The sequence below is a fragment of the Acinonyx jubatus genome, chromosome B4, assembly GCF_027475565.1.
Source record: "Acinonyx jubatus isolate Ajub_Pintada_27869175 chromosome B4, VMU_Ajub_asm_v1.0, whole genome shotgun sequence".
In the NCBI taxonomy this organism is placed as follows: domain Eukaryota; kingdom Metazoa; phylum Chordata; class Mammalia; order Carnivora; family Felidae; genus Acinonyx; species Acinonyx jubatus.
In genome coordinates, this window is record NC_069387.1 from 97851922 (window position 1) to 97869105 (window position 17184).

Consider the following 17184-nt stretch of genomic DNA (forward strand, 5'->3'; position numbering starts at 1 on the left):
CTCTCAAATAAATAAACTTAAAAGAGTTATTTCATACTGAAAGAAAAGAGTTATTTCATATTTATCATAAGCTTTCAGATGCGGTCTGCTGAGGAATGCTTTGACTTGGGGCTGGGGTACAACCATCCGTCTTCATATTACAGAGCAATGAGATGCCATTAATCATTTAAAAAAACCGTTCAAAGTGATTCACAGTAGGCATGCATTTTAAAGGCATTGACAAAATTTGAAGATAAGTTACAAACAGAAATATTGAATTCCTGTGACCTGGTAAAGTTTTTTCATTTATGAATTATTAATGATGATATCTAAAAATGTTTTTCCTCTCAAAAGCCCAAAGCAGTAAGTAGTCAAATTCTGGTTCCTCCTTAGAATGCCTGACTCAATAAATATAAAGAAGATACTAAAGTGTGTCCATTTCCTACATAGAGAAATCAAGGTATTTGTACATACGTCTTACTTTATCCCCATTTGAACCCTTAAAATGCTATTTGAAAATTCATTGATGATCAGAATCTTTTCAAAGGAAACTTTACAAAATAGGGATGCCCAGGCATCACCTGTCAACCAACTGTGTGTTCAGACATGGTGGAGATGAAGAGGCATGGTCTGCGGCTTGTTTAGTAAAGATAGGATTAAGATTATTCTTTGGTCTTTGTAGATTTATCATGTTTGGGTTGGCTTGTGTTCTCAGTGTTCTTTGGGACACTAAGCTTAAATCTCTTGAAACTTCAGATATGTTGTAATGTTGAATTCAGAATAGCTATTCTCCAAGTTAAACACCCCAGAGAGCAGTTTTCCACGATGTTAAGTCTATGCAACAGCATTGGAGAGAAAAGGAAGTTGGTTATTCAGTGGACACTCCATTAACAATCATTTTTTAACTTCTTACTGTATGTTCCAGATTGCAACTGGTACTCTGAAAAAGGAAAGGAAACTCAGTTGATCACCTACCTTTAAACAACTGCAATTATAAAATAAGGTACTAAGAAAATTTGTTTGAGTTTCTCCTTGATCTCTGTATTACTTATGGTAGAAACCTTCCAGCAGGGTTATTTTGTTTAAGAAAACATCTTCATGGATTTTTTTTTTGGAAGAGCCCTGAGTTAATCTAAATGAGAAAGATTAATACAGGAGGTCTAAATTGTACCACGTATTTAAATATTGGGATGTGCTTTTTCCTCAGGACAGCCTGAGATGGCAGGCTTGAAAGTCTTAGGATTTGAAGAAGAGATGAGAGCAGGGTTCCAGACTACTGTATGTACTGGCATAAGGCAAGATGATCAGTGGGAGCTTTCTGGGGGAGGGGGATGGTTAAAGAAATTCAAGAATTGCGGTAGCTAAAGTTCATTTGCTGTGCACATAGCAGGCCTGTGTGAGCGGTTCTTAGCAGCTGATGGAGGGAGGGAGGGAGGGAGGGAGGGAGGTATGTCCACAAGCAAGGGGAGGTGATATTAAGAAGACAGTATCTAGAGGCAGGAGCAGGGGAGGGAGGGCTGAGAATAGGGTTTATTTGACAACATTAATATTAATATTTACAAGGAACAGGAACGCTTTGAAATATTTCTGCTTATGTTTTAGAATGAATTATTAAATTTTTAACAGATTACTCTTAAATTGCATCTAAACTATGCATGTTTTTAATATGAAAATATCCAAGAGAAGAGGTAATGAGGGCATGGACTTTGAATTGAAACAGACTTTCAAATTCTGGTTCTTGGCCTCAGTTTCCTCATCCACAATATGTGGAATACTTGTGAAGGTGGAATGAGAGACTCTAAGCTCAGCACTGAGCATGTGTTTGGTGCAAGGTAGTTCAATAATGGAAATCATTATTATCGCTTTAAATGAGCTCATGAGAAATACTTTTTTGATCCAGTCCTGAAACATTGGAAGAGTCCTTTTGTGTAGACATTCACACTATCAAAAAAAGAAGAATTACTTTTTTATTAAAAATATCGTTTTATATGATAGACAACTAACTATTGTCCAACACTTTATTAGTCAGGACTCTTTGGGTTGCAAGCAACAGAAAGCCCAACTTAAACGGCCTTAAATAGAAAAGGAAATTTATTAGTCCTAATAAGTAAAAAGACCAGGAGCCTTCAATCTGATTGGATCCATGAACTAAAAAGTGTCAATAATCTCTATTTTATCATCTCTCAGCTCTGTTATCCTCTGTTGGATTTGGCATCAGGCTGACCCTCTTCATGTGGCGATCACTGCAACTGTCAGGCTTAGCTTGCCCAAACTTCATACTGAAGAGACAGAGACCTTCTCCTAATGGTTCTCACTAAAGTCCCAGATTTGAGCCTCATTGGCTCTGAATGAGTCATATACATATCACTAAACCAACTCATGGGCTAGAACAGTGGAATACTCTAACTGGCAAAGCCTGGGATACATGCCCACCCCTAGATCTACAGTGAGGTGACTCATCCATAATACGTGAGTGTGGAAGGGGGGTGACCCTATAAAAAATTAGAATGTTACAGCAAGAAAAATGGGAAATAGATACTATATAGGCAAAACACAGACATCTACAAAATCCCTGGATGACACTGGTGTTAGAGGAAAAGGACAAGGATACAAAAGCCTTTATGAACCACAAGTACATAAAAAATAGGATTTGACCCACAATGTTGTGAAAGGCACTTTGTAATGAGCATTACATAGCTATCTATTTCATGATAATCTTAAAGAGAAGATGTATCAATATACCATCGAAACCTAGCCAATTATATCCATCATTATAATGAATATTTTTCTAGGTTTCTTCAGCATTTCCTGTTTTGTGTTTTACCTTTGTATTTATTTTTATTTATGCTATTATAATAGGAAGATTTTTTTAAAGTCTCTCCAAATGAAGCATAAATATTTTTCAAGGCAGCTGACAGAATTTTCTCCCTCTGAAAGCATAGATTTCTTTTTTTTTTCTTAACTTCTTATCTTTACTCCTCGTATCTCCATCTATTTTCCCAAGACTCTGATATATTCAATGTGTGATAAGAAAGATCTCATGGAAGGGGTGCCTGGCTGGCTCAGTCAGTAGAGAATGTGACTCTTGATCTTGGGTTTGTGTGAGCCCCATGTGTTGGGTGTAGAGATTACTTAAAAATAAAATCTTTGGGGGAAAAAAAAGCTGTCATGGAGAAAAGATACTCATCATGGCAGAAGTTTCTATGAAATAATAGATTCTTTTAAAAAATTTTTTTAATGTTTATTTATTTTTGAGAGAGAGAGAGAGAGAGAGAGAGAGAGAGAGAGAGAGAGAGAGAGAGCATGAGTGGGGGAAGGGCAAAGAGCGAGGGACACAGAATCTGAAACAGGCTCCAGGCTCTGAGCTGTCAGCACAGAACTGGATGTGGGGCTCAAACCCACAAACCATGAGATCATGACCTGAGCCAAAGTCACACGCTTAACTGACTGAGCCAGCCAGGCACCCCTGAAATAATGGATTCTTAAGCACCCTTAGACCAGGAGAAGCCATAGGCTATGGGTAGAATTCAAGGAAGGAGAATATTGGTGTATTTGGAATGTCTATTATTTTCTTTGGTGATGGCATAGCTCTCTATGCGTTTGCTAGAAATTACTTGTTGTATGGTCATAATATTGAAAATAGTATATGCTGCAAGTATGTAATCTCAGTACTATGGAAAGAATTCTTGTCTCTCTGGAATTTTTCAGGAATCAGAGTTCAAAGAGAACAGAGAGAAGAGAATAAGGAAGTAATCTGAGCTGATAAGCTCTTTAAGCTCTGGCCAGCATCCCTAGTTTGAAAAGGGAATGGTGTCAGATGAGGACCCCACAGAGGAACTTGGAAGAAAACAGGAGGAGAGGGAGTTTTGAAATCTAGTCAGTGAGCTGACATTTGATAGTCCAGGAAGTCAGGTAAACTACTGTAGCTTCACTCATAGTTCCCGAACCATCAGAATCATCTGGGGAGCATTTAGAAAGCAGACTCGTGGTAAAGACTTGATCTCAAACAGATCACAGCTGATATAAAATTATTAACCCTTTTTCCAAATTTGATAGCAATTCTAAAATATTTTCAGTACAAAACCATTAATAAATGTGTATGCTGAAATGTATTTTCCTAAACTAATAATAATAAAGTCAAACCTAAAGAGTGTTCCTAAGGGAAAAATTGGAATAATCTTTCTTATCTCTCTATAGAAAAGTGATATTACAGAGTAACTGTCATGCAAGAGGCAAAAAATACCTAGTTGCTTTGTAGAAGAAAAACATTATGGAGGTGAGTCAGATGTTAACTAATACAAATATAATTTTTCTTAAAAAAAAAAAAAAAAAGGAGACTCTTGGCTCCACCCCAGGTACCCTGAATCAGAATGGGCATGGGTGGATACAGGATGGGGTGCTTACTCTCTGCCAAGCACTGTTCTTTTCATTTATTATTTTAGGCACTATTAGAATAGACATTATAATATTATTTAATTCATTCAGCCATCTCATTAGTCAGGTGTCGGTCCCTTTTTACAGGTAAGGAAGCTGAAGTTCAGAGAGGTTAAGTAACTGGCAGCAAGTCAGAAAGTTGTGAATCAAAACAAGGTCTGCTTCTGGAACCTTCTTAACCACTGCAGTCTGCCAGATCTGGAAGTGAGGCAATGCAGATACTCTCAAACTAAAAGTTGTATTATTTTTGTTTGGTACCCAGAAAAAATTCAGAAATAGTATCCTTTCTTATGATGTTATTCATTTCATATGTGATCTTTTTAAAAAATACACTTTCATTTTTAGAACAGTTTTTAGATTTTCAGAAAAAATTGTGAACATAGTACAGAGAACTCCCATATACCCGATACCCAATTTCTTCTATTATTAACATCTAACATTATGGTATATTTATTACAATTAATGAACCAATTGGGGTGCCTGGCTGGCTCAGCCAGTAGAACATGAGACTCTTGATCTCAGGGTTGTGAGTTCAAGCCTCACGTTGTGTGTAGAGATTACTTTAAAAAATAAAATCTTAAAAATAATCAATGAACCAATACTGACTCATTATTAACTAAAGTACACATGTAATCTTTTTTCTCCAGGTACATTATTGAGAATCAGCAGAACTATGTGCAAGACTCAGGGCTAGCTAAGCTTTTAGGACTCAAATGGTCTATAGAATCTTTACTCATCTCTAAAATGGAAATAATAAAAATAATGATTTTGCAGGGACATGTTGGTATGTTTGAAAAGGATCTCATAGCTAATATTCTTTCCCTTGCCGAAGCATTTCCATTAGACTGCTAAAACCTATAAAGAACCACATGACTTTTACCTTCAGTCAAGTGGTTTACAATACCGAATTCCAGAATAAGTAGATTTACACTACAGGACGCACTAGCCAGGTGAGGCCTGAGAGCACAGAGGAATAACAAGTGAGTCAGCCAGGAAACTTTCTTTCAAGGGGAAGATGCAAGGAAGGGGTGGGGCTCAGCACACCCAGTTTCCCCCATCAAAAATCTTAATCAGTCTTAGCCATTCCCCCTTCCCTGGGGAGAAAAGCCAGGTGGTGGAAAGGCCAGGGGCATAAAAACGTCAATGGGTAACATTAGAAGTTAGATATGCAGTTAAGAATTGATCTGTGTGTGTGAGCTCAAGTGATTGTGTCTGCTACAAGGTGCAAGTAGACACAGGAAGCATTTGCCCCAAAAACTCCCTTCTGCAACAGGTGTTTATTCTTATTTTTCAGCAAAGAAGCAGTATTTTTGCTTTAGAAACAGTCCAGTTGCTAACAGTGAGTAGATACTCATGTAAGACTGTAAAAAAATGCTGTTTTGAGATGCATCTCTTATGATAGCTATACAGAAATCAAATGATTACATCCTTTAGTTGCCTTTTCTCATAGTGATTTCTGGCTTATCTAGGGAGTCACCTTTTGTGAAATACACAATCCTAGGTCCCACTGGTTCAGAACATGTGTGAGTGAGATCGAGGTTTCTGTATTTTGGAAAAGACTTTAGGAATCCTGATGATCAAAGAGTTTGGGTCCTACCGGTACACACTAAAGGGATATTTAACAATGAAATCCGATTTGGGGAGAAAAATGTTGACTATTTTTTTTCTAAAAAATTCCAGTTTTGAGTTATGAAAATGTATAAAAGCATCCATTTATTTTCTAAGCTTTTCTGACTTGAGAAATCCTTTCAAATAAGTAAAACATTTTAGTCGCAGCAAAACTATTATATCACATCGTTTGCCTGGCTGTCCACCGTAAACTGTTAGCAGACAGGATGCTGGAAAAGTCAAATCTTTAGGGAAGGTTGCAATTTGGGATGCAAATGCTATACCTATGTTTATATCCTCACCGTTTCCTGAGAAGGTATACTCTTTGAACAGACTAAAATATAGAGATTGCCTCCCCAACATTAAAAATAGGAACGTGTTTGAAATTCACACATACCACTCCCCATACTTCCTGAACCCACCCACAGCTTTCTCAAGTTTCTATCCCTGGCTGCAGTTCCAGCATATCCCCTTTCCTAAACATACTTCCCTCCTGCTCCATATTAATGCAGAAGCCATTGAGGCTGTTTCTAACTGTATTGGCAATAATTCCTTGTCCTTCCTATGTCATCCAAGGAGCCCTGGATTCCTTCCGAACAAGAGTTTGTTAGTACTCTCCACGCTTGCATGGGGCACCGGGGCGGGGAGGCAGCCCACACTTACTTAGCCCATAATCCTGTGGGCTTTGGTTCTCCCTCGGCTGGTTTTGTTGTCCTTTGCCGGGCTTACTTATATTGTCTGTGGTCAGCTCGCAGTTTAACCGGAGGCTGGCTGGTCTAAGATGGCCTCACTCCCATCTCGGGCACTGGGGCCTGGCTGGCTAGGATACTTCAAATTTCCTTGTGCCCTTCGTCTTGCAGCAGGCCAGCTTAGACTCCTTTAAGTGATGAGCTCAGAGTTCTAACCACAGGAAAAGATAACCAGGCCTAATGCACAAGCCTCTCCTTGCTTGCTTCATACTTGCTACTCTCATTGTCTAAATCAAGTCACAGGGCCAAGCCCAGATTCAAGGTATGGTGAAATGGAATCTACCCCTTGATGGAGGAAACTTCGAATTCACATTATAAAGGGATGTGGCTGCAGCGATGGGAAAAATTGTGGCCATCTCTGCCATCCAGCACAAGTGCCTCATTTTGTAGAAAGCTGAACGTCTAAAAAATGTAGGTAAGTCATCTGCCATGGTTAAATGGCTGTCGTTTATATCTTATTTGAGCCTTTTGTTCTGATTGAGTTGCAAGTCAGGCAAGTCCAGAAAAAAAAAATCCCATTCAGCAACACCAATCACTACTTCTCTTTCACAACGTTAGTTTTCCAATTACCTGTGGAACTAGCTGCTACACACAGCAGCTGCAGTTGGACAGAAGTGTGGTGATATGGTTGACGTGTGTGGTGAAGAAAACCTGCCCATGTTCTGTCAGAGTAGGTGTCTCAAGGTAGTCAGGTAAGCCTTTCACCTTCCATGAGGCCTCCATGGACTAAAAGTTGACAGAAATGGAGGAAAATAGTAATATCGCTATTGCCTGACGAGAGCCAATAGATGTGGCCTCACTGGGCAAAATATATGTGCACATGATTTAGTGAGGGAGCACACCTGGTGACTGAAAGAAAGGACGTTTAGCCATGACTCTGTCCCTAGGTGAGAGACAGAAAGTGAAACAAAAACTCCAGGAGCAAAGGTGGGCTCATGCTCCATGTGATGTCTGAGAACCCTTCCATCTGAGGAAGGTGGTAATTCTCTTAGCCTGGGCATCACTGCGACATGGCCTTTTTAGGTTCCTTGTTTATAATGAGGGAGAATCAGGTTGTACTTGGGATCTTCTCTCCTTCCCCATCCCCATCTCACCCACAAACAGGTTCTAGGGATTATGGCTCTTCCCCACATGGCCTGCTCACAAAGTTATCTCTTGCCATAAGCCACTGAAGTGAAAACAGACATTAGCTGTCAGCTGCCAACACTCTTTACTCTTGGTAAAGGCCCCCAGATGGGCACTGAAGATGTATTTCCCTTTCTGACATGCAAGCAGATTTGGCTTTGCTTCTTGTCTTTTGAAACAAAGCAAGGTGTAAGTGATGGGCAAATAACAGTGTTGCCTGAATTTTCCATATACCTCTGTTTTCCTCTGGTTTCAGAAAAGTCTGGTAGAGAGGAAATAAACAGTAAAATATAGTATTGGAAGGGAATTTACAGTTATGCAGATCAACTTCCTAGGCTTTGAAAGGGGCCCGTGTGAGCTATTCCGGCCCCCGCCCAGGAAAAGTGTGACCAAGAGCTTCGGACATGAGGCCCTCGGCCCCTCCTCTGCTCTTATGGGTTTTGTACATTGGGATTTGCAAAATATTTCTTCTGGTAAGACTTCATTTTGTGGGTGAGGAACTAGAGGCCCAGGGACAGAGGGCGACTTGCTCAAGGTCACAGCTTGTTGTCAGGTACAGAGCTCAGGGCAGAAATCAAGTCCCAATTTCTAGTCCACTGTTCTTTGTTCTGTCACTGGCCATCTTCCACTTCTCCTTGTCTAAGTCAGGCAACTTCTTTTCGATAGACGCTCACTCACGAGCTACCACAAATACTGCCAAAATGTTTGATATCAATCAGAAGAAAATTGCTCTCTCTCATTTGAACAATTGCTACCATGTGACTGGGGTTCTGGCTTTGAGTTCTTACTCTGCCTTTCACAAGCTGGGTGACTTAATCTTTCTCTCTTGCAGCTTCCTCACTGTGAAATAGAGATAATAATGCTCAACAACCGAGCTACTGTTCAGCTTTTTGTAAGCAAGCAGATAGCTAATGTACAACATTGTTGATACTGGTTTGATGCTTCCCTTGAACAAAAACCATTTAAAAATTCATGAATTGTAAAGGCCTCTGTTAAAATGCATTGTCTCTTAGCACTTTTGAAAGAACCGAAGGTAATAATCAAAACGATCGCCATTTATATGGTACATAGCTTGAGTTCATTAAAGCATGATCAAAGGACCTATGTTCTGTCTGAAAACCGTGCACGAGAACTGCTAAGGAATGAGCCTCAAGAAATCGCTGAACCGTTCTGAATCTCACAAAGCCTTGAGTACGGAAGGAGGGGTGGAAAAGGACCACAGGGTTTGTCTTGTAAATGGTAAGCAACACAAGCCCCAAGGACTTCAGTTGGTCTTGAAATTTTCTGCTTCCCATCTAGGAGCTGCTTCTAAATGTGGCAGTTCTCCCAGTGCCTAATTAAAATGCCTTCGCGGAATGGCTTCGAATCTGACAAGGCTGAATCGTTGCCAAATGGGCCCCTTTCTTTGCTGGGCCTGTAGATAATTTGTCTCCAGCTAACAAGAACTAGCACTAAAAGCCAAAAGTGGGGCATCAAAAGGCTTTAGACGCTGGGTGAGGACTGTTCCGTGTTGCTCAAATGTGGAGCGATCACTGTGGTGTGAGATCAGATTATTTTATCAGTAAATTGGGCAAAGCCATGTTACAAAGTAGGCAAAATGGTATCCAGATGAACACTCCTCTACTGTGTGCAATGGCCTCTAGTTTCTTTCACTATTATGTAAAACATCCAGTTCCTGTCAGGTTATGCCTCCATTTATAGATCAAGAGCGGAAGGTAACCATGCGGCAATGGACTGGAGTAAGGAGATCCGTGTTCAGGTTCTGGCCCAGTTATTGGGTATCTTTGCTGGATTAAACTTTGGGTCTCTGTTTCCTCATCTGTGAAATAAATAGTGGAGTAGAAAGGGAGATTAAACTTTCTAAAGTACTTTTCAGTTCTAACAGCTTCTTATTTTTATAGCTAAAGGTAGTAAGGACCAACATCTTTCTTTCTTTGGGTTATTTGAATTGTCCTATATATCAAATTCCAATGGATTTTTAAATTATATTGATTCTGGGGTACCTGGCTGGCTCTGTCAGTGGAGCATGTTGACTCTTGATCTCAGGGTTGTAAATTTAAGCCCCATGTTGGGCACAGAGATTAGTTAAAAATAAAATCTTTAAAAAAATTATATTGATTCTGTGGTCTCTAACCCTCAATGAAGCATGTTAAGGAAGCTTAGTGTTTGATCACTTGCAGGACTAGTGATTTAAAACAGACAAAATCACGGGGTGCCTGGGTGTCTCAGTCGGTTAAGCATCTGACTTTGGCTCAGGTCATGATCTCGCAGCCTATGAGTTCAAGCCCCACATTGGGCTGACAGCTGAGCGCCTGGAGCCTGCTTCAGATTCTGTGTGTTTGTCTCTGTCTGCCCCTCCCTCGCTTGCACTCTGTCACTCTCTCTTTCTCAAAGATAAATAAACATTTAAAAAATTAAAAAAAAAATCATGCTGCAAGAAACAGATCTGCCTTCTGTGGTTTAAAAACACAAAAGTTTCTTCTCTGACAAAGAAGACCCGGGAGGTAGGAAATCCACAGCAGGTGTTGTGACTTTATGAAGAAATTTTATGAAGAAGTTCCGTTGTATGTGACTGCTAACCTGAAGGTTACCTCCTAATTCAATATGGCTGCTAGGATGCCAACCATTATATCTACATTCCAGGGGCAAGAGGAAATAGAAAAAGGAGAGCTCATCTTTTGACTAGAAAGTGTTGTTCTTTAGCTGAGCACTTTGCCGCCCCAAATAAAATTGGGGTCCTGTTACTAAGGAGAAAGGGGACCAACCGGCAGGCTCTGTCACAGGCAGATATCTCTGCTGGATTCCTTAACTGAACATCATCTCCTCAGCCTAGCACAGCTTTCCCTCAAATACCAGGCCTGGTGGGTGAGGTCCAGGGTTCTAAACAAACCTCTCTGTTTTCCAATGCCTTAAAACTATGAGATGAACCTGGGCAGGGAGACATGTCTTCCTGATTGAGGATCTGGGAGGACTATTTTCACAGGTGAAAGACAGCAAATTTATTCTATTGAAGATGCCTCTTGGGGAAATTGATATTTTTGATTTATTATAATAAAAGTGATCTCCAATTTTGTTTAGGAAATAAGTTAATTTCCACCTTCCAAAAAATATCCCAAACTGTTTTAAATAACTCTGTTCTTGCTATGAGTAAGTTCCACAGTTGGCAACAGGGAACAGAAGGGAAACATGCAAAGCTTTTCTTTATTTTTAAAATAATAGCTCACCCTTGAGCTTGGATTAGGTGAAATAGTCACTCAGGCAAAAGGATCTCACTTCCTGAAGCTGTTTGCTTCTAAGCTGCTAAGAAACCACAGGCTACATTTTTCACTATGGTTTTGTTTTGTTTTAATAATCTTAGTTCATATGACTAGTCAACCTGCCTAAAGGATATGTGGGTTTTAAGAAATTATAAACAAAATACGGTCAAAACCTAAGCAGTCAAATAGCTCAAGTCAGTTAAGGATAGTACTTCAGCTCAAATATTTTGGTTCTGGGTTCATATTTTCCACAGATCCTTGCTCACGACCTATGATGGTTAATTTTATGTGCCAACATGGCTAGGCCACAATACTCAAATATTTGGTTAAAGACCAGTCTAGATGTCAACATGCAGGTATTTTTTAGGTAAGATTAATATTAAAATCAGTAAACTTCAAGTAAAACAGATAACCCTCCATGATATGGGTGGGCCTCACCCAATCAGTTGAAAGCCTTAAGAGAAAAAGACCAAGGTGGCCTGAGAAAGAATGAATATCGCCTCCAGAGCCTTCAGATTCACAGCTATGACATCAGCTCTGCCCCAGTCTCCAGCCTACCAGCATACTGGCCTTCCTTGCAGATTTCAGACTTGTCAACCTCCATAAGCGTGTGAGCCAAATTCTTAAACTCTCTCGATAGATAGGTGATCTCTCTCTCTCTCTCTCTCTCTCTCTCTCTCTCTCACACACACACACACACACACACACCCTATTGGTTCTTTTTCTCTAGAGAACCCTAATACACCATACCATCTTTTGGCTCATGGATATTTGCAAATAAGCCCATTTTTGCTGCTTCTCATTTCTGTAATGCATTTATTCAAAGTTGAATAATAAAGATAGTGTGATCTAGAGGGATAAGGAGTATGAACTCTGGTGTGAGATTGGGTTGGAATCACAGTAGCAAGGTTGTATCTCCCAGGTAAGTCTTTCACCTCTCTGAGCCTTAGTGTCCACATCTGTAAAATGGGTAAGGATGCTGGTTTGAGGATTAAATGACAATGATAGTGAAAACAACAACCCAAAATACCTATTTTTTCAGGGCTCATACTGTGTACCATGTGAACGTGGATTCTCTTTTCCTTCCCGCACAGCCTTGGGAGGTAGATACGAGGAAACAGGTTCACAGAGGTTAAGGAGCTTGTCCAAGTTCACACAGCCAGCAAGTGGTAAACACAGAATCATAACCCTGTGCTGCCTCCATAACACATGTGAAGACTCCTAGTTTATGCCTGGCACAGGGCAGATGTACAAGATTAGTTTCCTTTCCTTTTCTTTCTCCAATGCCTATTGTCTGATTACTCAGTTGTTTCTGCTAATGTCAGAGCCAGTGAAAGCAGCAAAGTGTTGTACCCTTCAGTTTATAGCTGTTGTGCAGTTGGGAACGCGCCCCAAGGTGACTCATTGGGCGACTTCTTTACCAGGAATGAAATCTGAAAGCAGAGACTGCCTGTTGCCCCACAGCGTTTGGGGCTGCCTTGGTATCACAGTTGCCAGTGGTTAGTTAGCGGAGTGTGGGAACCAGGTGGACACAGCCACCGCCTAGTCTGCTCAATTCGTCCCTGGAGCATCGCGATCCCAAGCTGGCGTGTTTGAATGCAGACCTCATTGCCTCTGCTTTTCTGGTGTAATTTAAAAGTGAGATGGAAGAGTGGAGGCTGGTCTGAGTCTTCCCTCCTAGCTTGGTGTCACCCAGAGAGCAAGCTGCCTTTCCTCCTTTGGTTATGTTGCTGTGGAACCATGGGAAGTGGGGGAAGGGCCACCCTCTCTCTGTCCCTTCTCTCTCCTCTTTGGAAATCGCTAAAGAGGTCTGTTCCATTAGCATGAAGAGCACATTTATGCATTTTAAAGTGGTTCTTTGGCAAACCGGAGAGGTGTTCTATGACAGGCCACAGACATCGTGTCTGCAGCCATTCATAATCATAATAGGCATTCCCACAGTATCGATATGCCCAAACGTAACATCATCCCCTTGAAAATTCATTTCATGTGGGGATGCTGATATTAGTACCAAGTTATTCTATAATTCTAGGGGAAGAGGTTTTGAGAATCCTCTGTACTTGGCATAACACCTGTTATATTCATGCTTGGACTTTCCATCAACTTAAATAATTTAAAGTTCAAGAATATGCTATAAAGACTGGTTTCATTCCAGCTGACTACTTCAGGGCTTCCAATATAAATGCTAATGCAGGAACCATTATTTTTGTTATTAAGTTATTGATACAAAACATATTTTTAAAAAACAATTTAAAAATTTAGGACTTGTATAATGCATTTTCATGGTCTGATGCAATGAACCGTGCTTGCATCTGTTGTGGGTTTTGTTCTTTATTTTTTGTTATTTTAGAGAGAGACAGTGTGTGTGTGTGTGAGTGGGGTGAAGGGCAGAGGGAGACTTGACACTCAGTGCAGGCTTGATACTCAGTACAGATGCGACATGGGGCTCAACACCGTGACCCTGGGATCATGACCTGATCCGAAATCAAGAGTCAGGTGTTCAACCAACTGAGCCACCCAGGCACTCCAGGCTTGGCATCTATTACAACTATATCTATAAACACAATGTATGGCATACGTACAAGGACACAAAGGTTGGGGCTCCAATTCCTTCCCTGTTTCCTAGCCCTCCATGCTTCCCCAAAGATGCCAAACTTGTTCTTGGTCTGCAAACACGTCATTGTTTTCCATGCCTTGCATGTGCTATCTCCTTGGTCTACGATGACCCTCTTATCCTTCATCCATCTTCTCCCACTATACTTTACAAATCCTTGCTCATTCTTTTACACCCAGAACAAATGTCATCAGGAAGCCTTTCTGGATTTTCCCACACTACTTCTTTGAAGGTTAATATCTATTTATTTGTTATAACTCTCCAGTTTCTAAATATAGTTATATTTATAGTTATATCTATATTTCTAAATATAGTTAACTCTAAACCATCTTACCTAATAGTCCTGGAAGGCATGTAGAGGTCTTGAGTGAAATCCACACTTCTTGCAATTAGGAAGGAAGAGAGGACTAATTTCTTGCAACAAAGAGGGAAGAGAGGACTATGAACAGTTTGATCCAATGCCTTACCGATGAAACAACATCTTCCAGGGTTCTGCTTTTCCCTCAGTGTCAAGACGAATACAGACACCTTGAAGAGGATTTGGAAAGGCTAGAAAACAGGGGAAAAAATTACCCTTGATCCAATTATCCAGTGATAACCTTTATTGACATTAAGCGAATATCTTTGTGTTTTGTTTTGAATGTATGTGTCTACATACATTTTGTTTCTATTTATTCCTGAGGTCACCTCAGCCAAACTCATTGGCCCTTGCCTTTTCTTAGTTAACTTTTTATTGCGGTGTAGCATGTATACAGGGAAATTCACACATGAATCAAGGGTACACTTGATGAGTTTCTACAATAGAAACACACCCATGCAACCAGCAAAAAAGAGTTTTTTACCAATGCCCTAGAAGCCCCCTTTGGGCCCTGTTCTAGTTATTACTCTTCCCCCAAAGGCAACCACCACGCCTACTTCTCACACTAGATTATGTTTTGCCTGTTTTGGAACTCTACATAGATGTAAGCATCCAGTATGCACTTTTTTGTATGCTGGTCTTTCACTCAATAGTAAGTTTTTTTGTTTTTGTTTGTTTACATTTATTTATTTTTGAGAGACAGAGTGAGACAGAGTGCGAGCAGAGGAGGGGCAGGCAGAGAAGGAGACACAGAATCTAAAACAGGCTCTGGGCAAGCATTCAGCACAGAGTCCGATGTGGGGCCCAAACCCATGAACCGTGAGATCATGACCTGAGCCGAAGTTGGACGCTCAACTGACTGAGCCACCCAGGTGCCCCCACTCAATAGTAAGTTTATGAGATTCAGTCATGTTGCTGCAGATACTTATAAAGAGTTTGTTCTCAGGTGGCATCAGATTTTATGAATATGCTACAATGTGTTAATCCACTGTACTATTGATGGACATTTGGGTTGTTTCCAACTTTTGACTATTATAGTGTTGTTGTGAGTATTCCTGACCATGTTTTTGAGTGCACATACATATGCATTTTTGTTGGGTTTATGCCTACGAGTAGCATTGCTGAGTTACAGAGTATGTCTATGTTCAGTGTTTAGTAGATTCTGCCAAATAGTTTTCCATAGTAGTCGGACCAGTTTACATTCCCAAGAGAATTCCAACTTCCCCACAGCCTCCCCAGCACTTAATATTTCTTAGCTCTTTAACAGTTCAGGTGAGATGTATTTCATCACAGTGCAAATTGCTTTTCTCTAATGTCTTCTCTTATATTGAACAATTGATTGTTTTCTTTTGTGAACATCTGTCCAAATCTTTTCCCCATTTTCTATTGGATTATCTGCTTGTTGGTAGTTCTTCACTAGTCATTTGCAGGATATAAGTATAGCAAATACTTTCTCCCAGTATGTGACCTTCCTTTTGCTCTCTTAATGGTGTCTGTTAATGAACCAAAAGTTCATTAAATTTTAATAAAACCTAATTCATTCATTTTGTCCTCTTATGGTTAACATTTTTGTGTCATGGTTATAAAGTGCTAGTTTGCCCCAAGGCTGTAATGACATCTGATGTTTTCTTCTAAGATCATTAGTGTTTTACCTTTCATATTTAGATCTACAACCCAAATGACTTCTATATATGATGTGACATAGGAGCCAACGTTCATTATTTCCACACGAATGGTTAGTTGACCAGACTACTTACTGAGAAGTTTATCCTTTCCCCACTGAACTAGGTGTCATACTTGTCATAAATCAGTGATCCTACATATGTGGATTAGGGCCTTGTCTTTAAAAGTCCACTTTTTAAGTGGCCTAAGCCCTTATATCAAAAGTGTATCTGCCTGAGCCTTCCCAAACATTTGGTCAGCTCAGAGCAAGGAACTGGGTTTTGAAATGTTTCTTTCACTGTGCCCAGATAATATTTGATAAAATGGAATCATTTTCCATAATCTCCTAAACTCACAATTCCAAAACTGTCAGCTTAGCTAACCAGGAAGCAACTGAACTGGTGCTGAGTAAGTTCTCGTAAATGTATCTGTTGCTATCACTGTAATAACCAACATAATTAACAGGCATAATTCTAGGTGTGCCCTGTTGACCAGGGCAGACCTATGGGAAAGTGCTTCAGGGCAGGCCTGATGTACTTTTCTGTCTGGTCAGAGTAAAAGAGAACAGTGCAGAAGGTCTCTGGCCCACTTGAGCCTATACACTGGACTGGCTTTTACTACGAAGTGCTTGTCACTTCTGGTGGGATCATTGCTAGGCAAAAGCAGGTAGAATCTGGTCACTGGTTGCTGGGGTTCTTTTTGGTAGTTTAGCCGGGCTGGGTGCTCATCAGCTGCCTGAGGATCCGAGGAGCATTTGGGTTTTCCTAGCTACATCCGGAACCTTAGCCGGCATGTTGGGAATGAGCTTCTATCACTCTGGAAAATTTATGCCTACAGGCTTAGTCACATGTACCAGTTTGCTGACTGTCACCAAACTTGGGATTAGTATGTTGAATAGACCCCATCAGTACTTGTCATGTCCCAGCTTGAATTCATGAAGAATTTAAAATCTTCCACTATTTTTACTGTATTAAGAGAAAGAAGTTCAGCATTTTCACATATTCTGACATTTTACTTAAAACACAACAAAACAAGACAAATGACATTGAACTTCCCAGGAAAAGAAATCAGTTATTATCATTACAACCTTAAAGAGATGGGCAGTGTATAACCCAAGAGCTTTTGATTATACGCTCATACAGTTTGATTCTTGTATGTTGATGTTATCTCTTCTTTCTGTATCTATAGGTAAAGTGTCAAGGGGTAAAATGTTAAGCATCAACATTGGGGGCCCCTGAAGCCCCATGTTCTACTCAGAACAGTGTGAAAAACTCTTTGTAGAGCTTAGACTCTCTGTTCTTTGGTTCATCTTAGAGCACAGACCTACTTTGGAATTATGTCAAATGAAATACCAATGAAAATAAAGTTTACTATAAATAATAAAAAATAGTAATAACC

At 40.1% G+C, this 17184-nt stretch overlaps 1 pseudogene; it reads left to right on the forward strand.

Moving 5' to 3' along the window:
* Nucleotides 1–9624: 9624 nt before the first annotated feature.
* LOC128311027 (transmembrane protein 14C-like) lies at nt 9625–16750 on the forward strand (annotated as a pseudogene).
* The last annotated feature ends 434 nt before the right edge of the window (nt 16751–17184 follow it).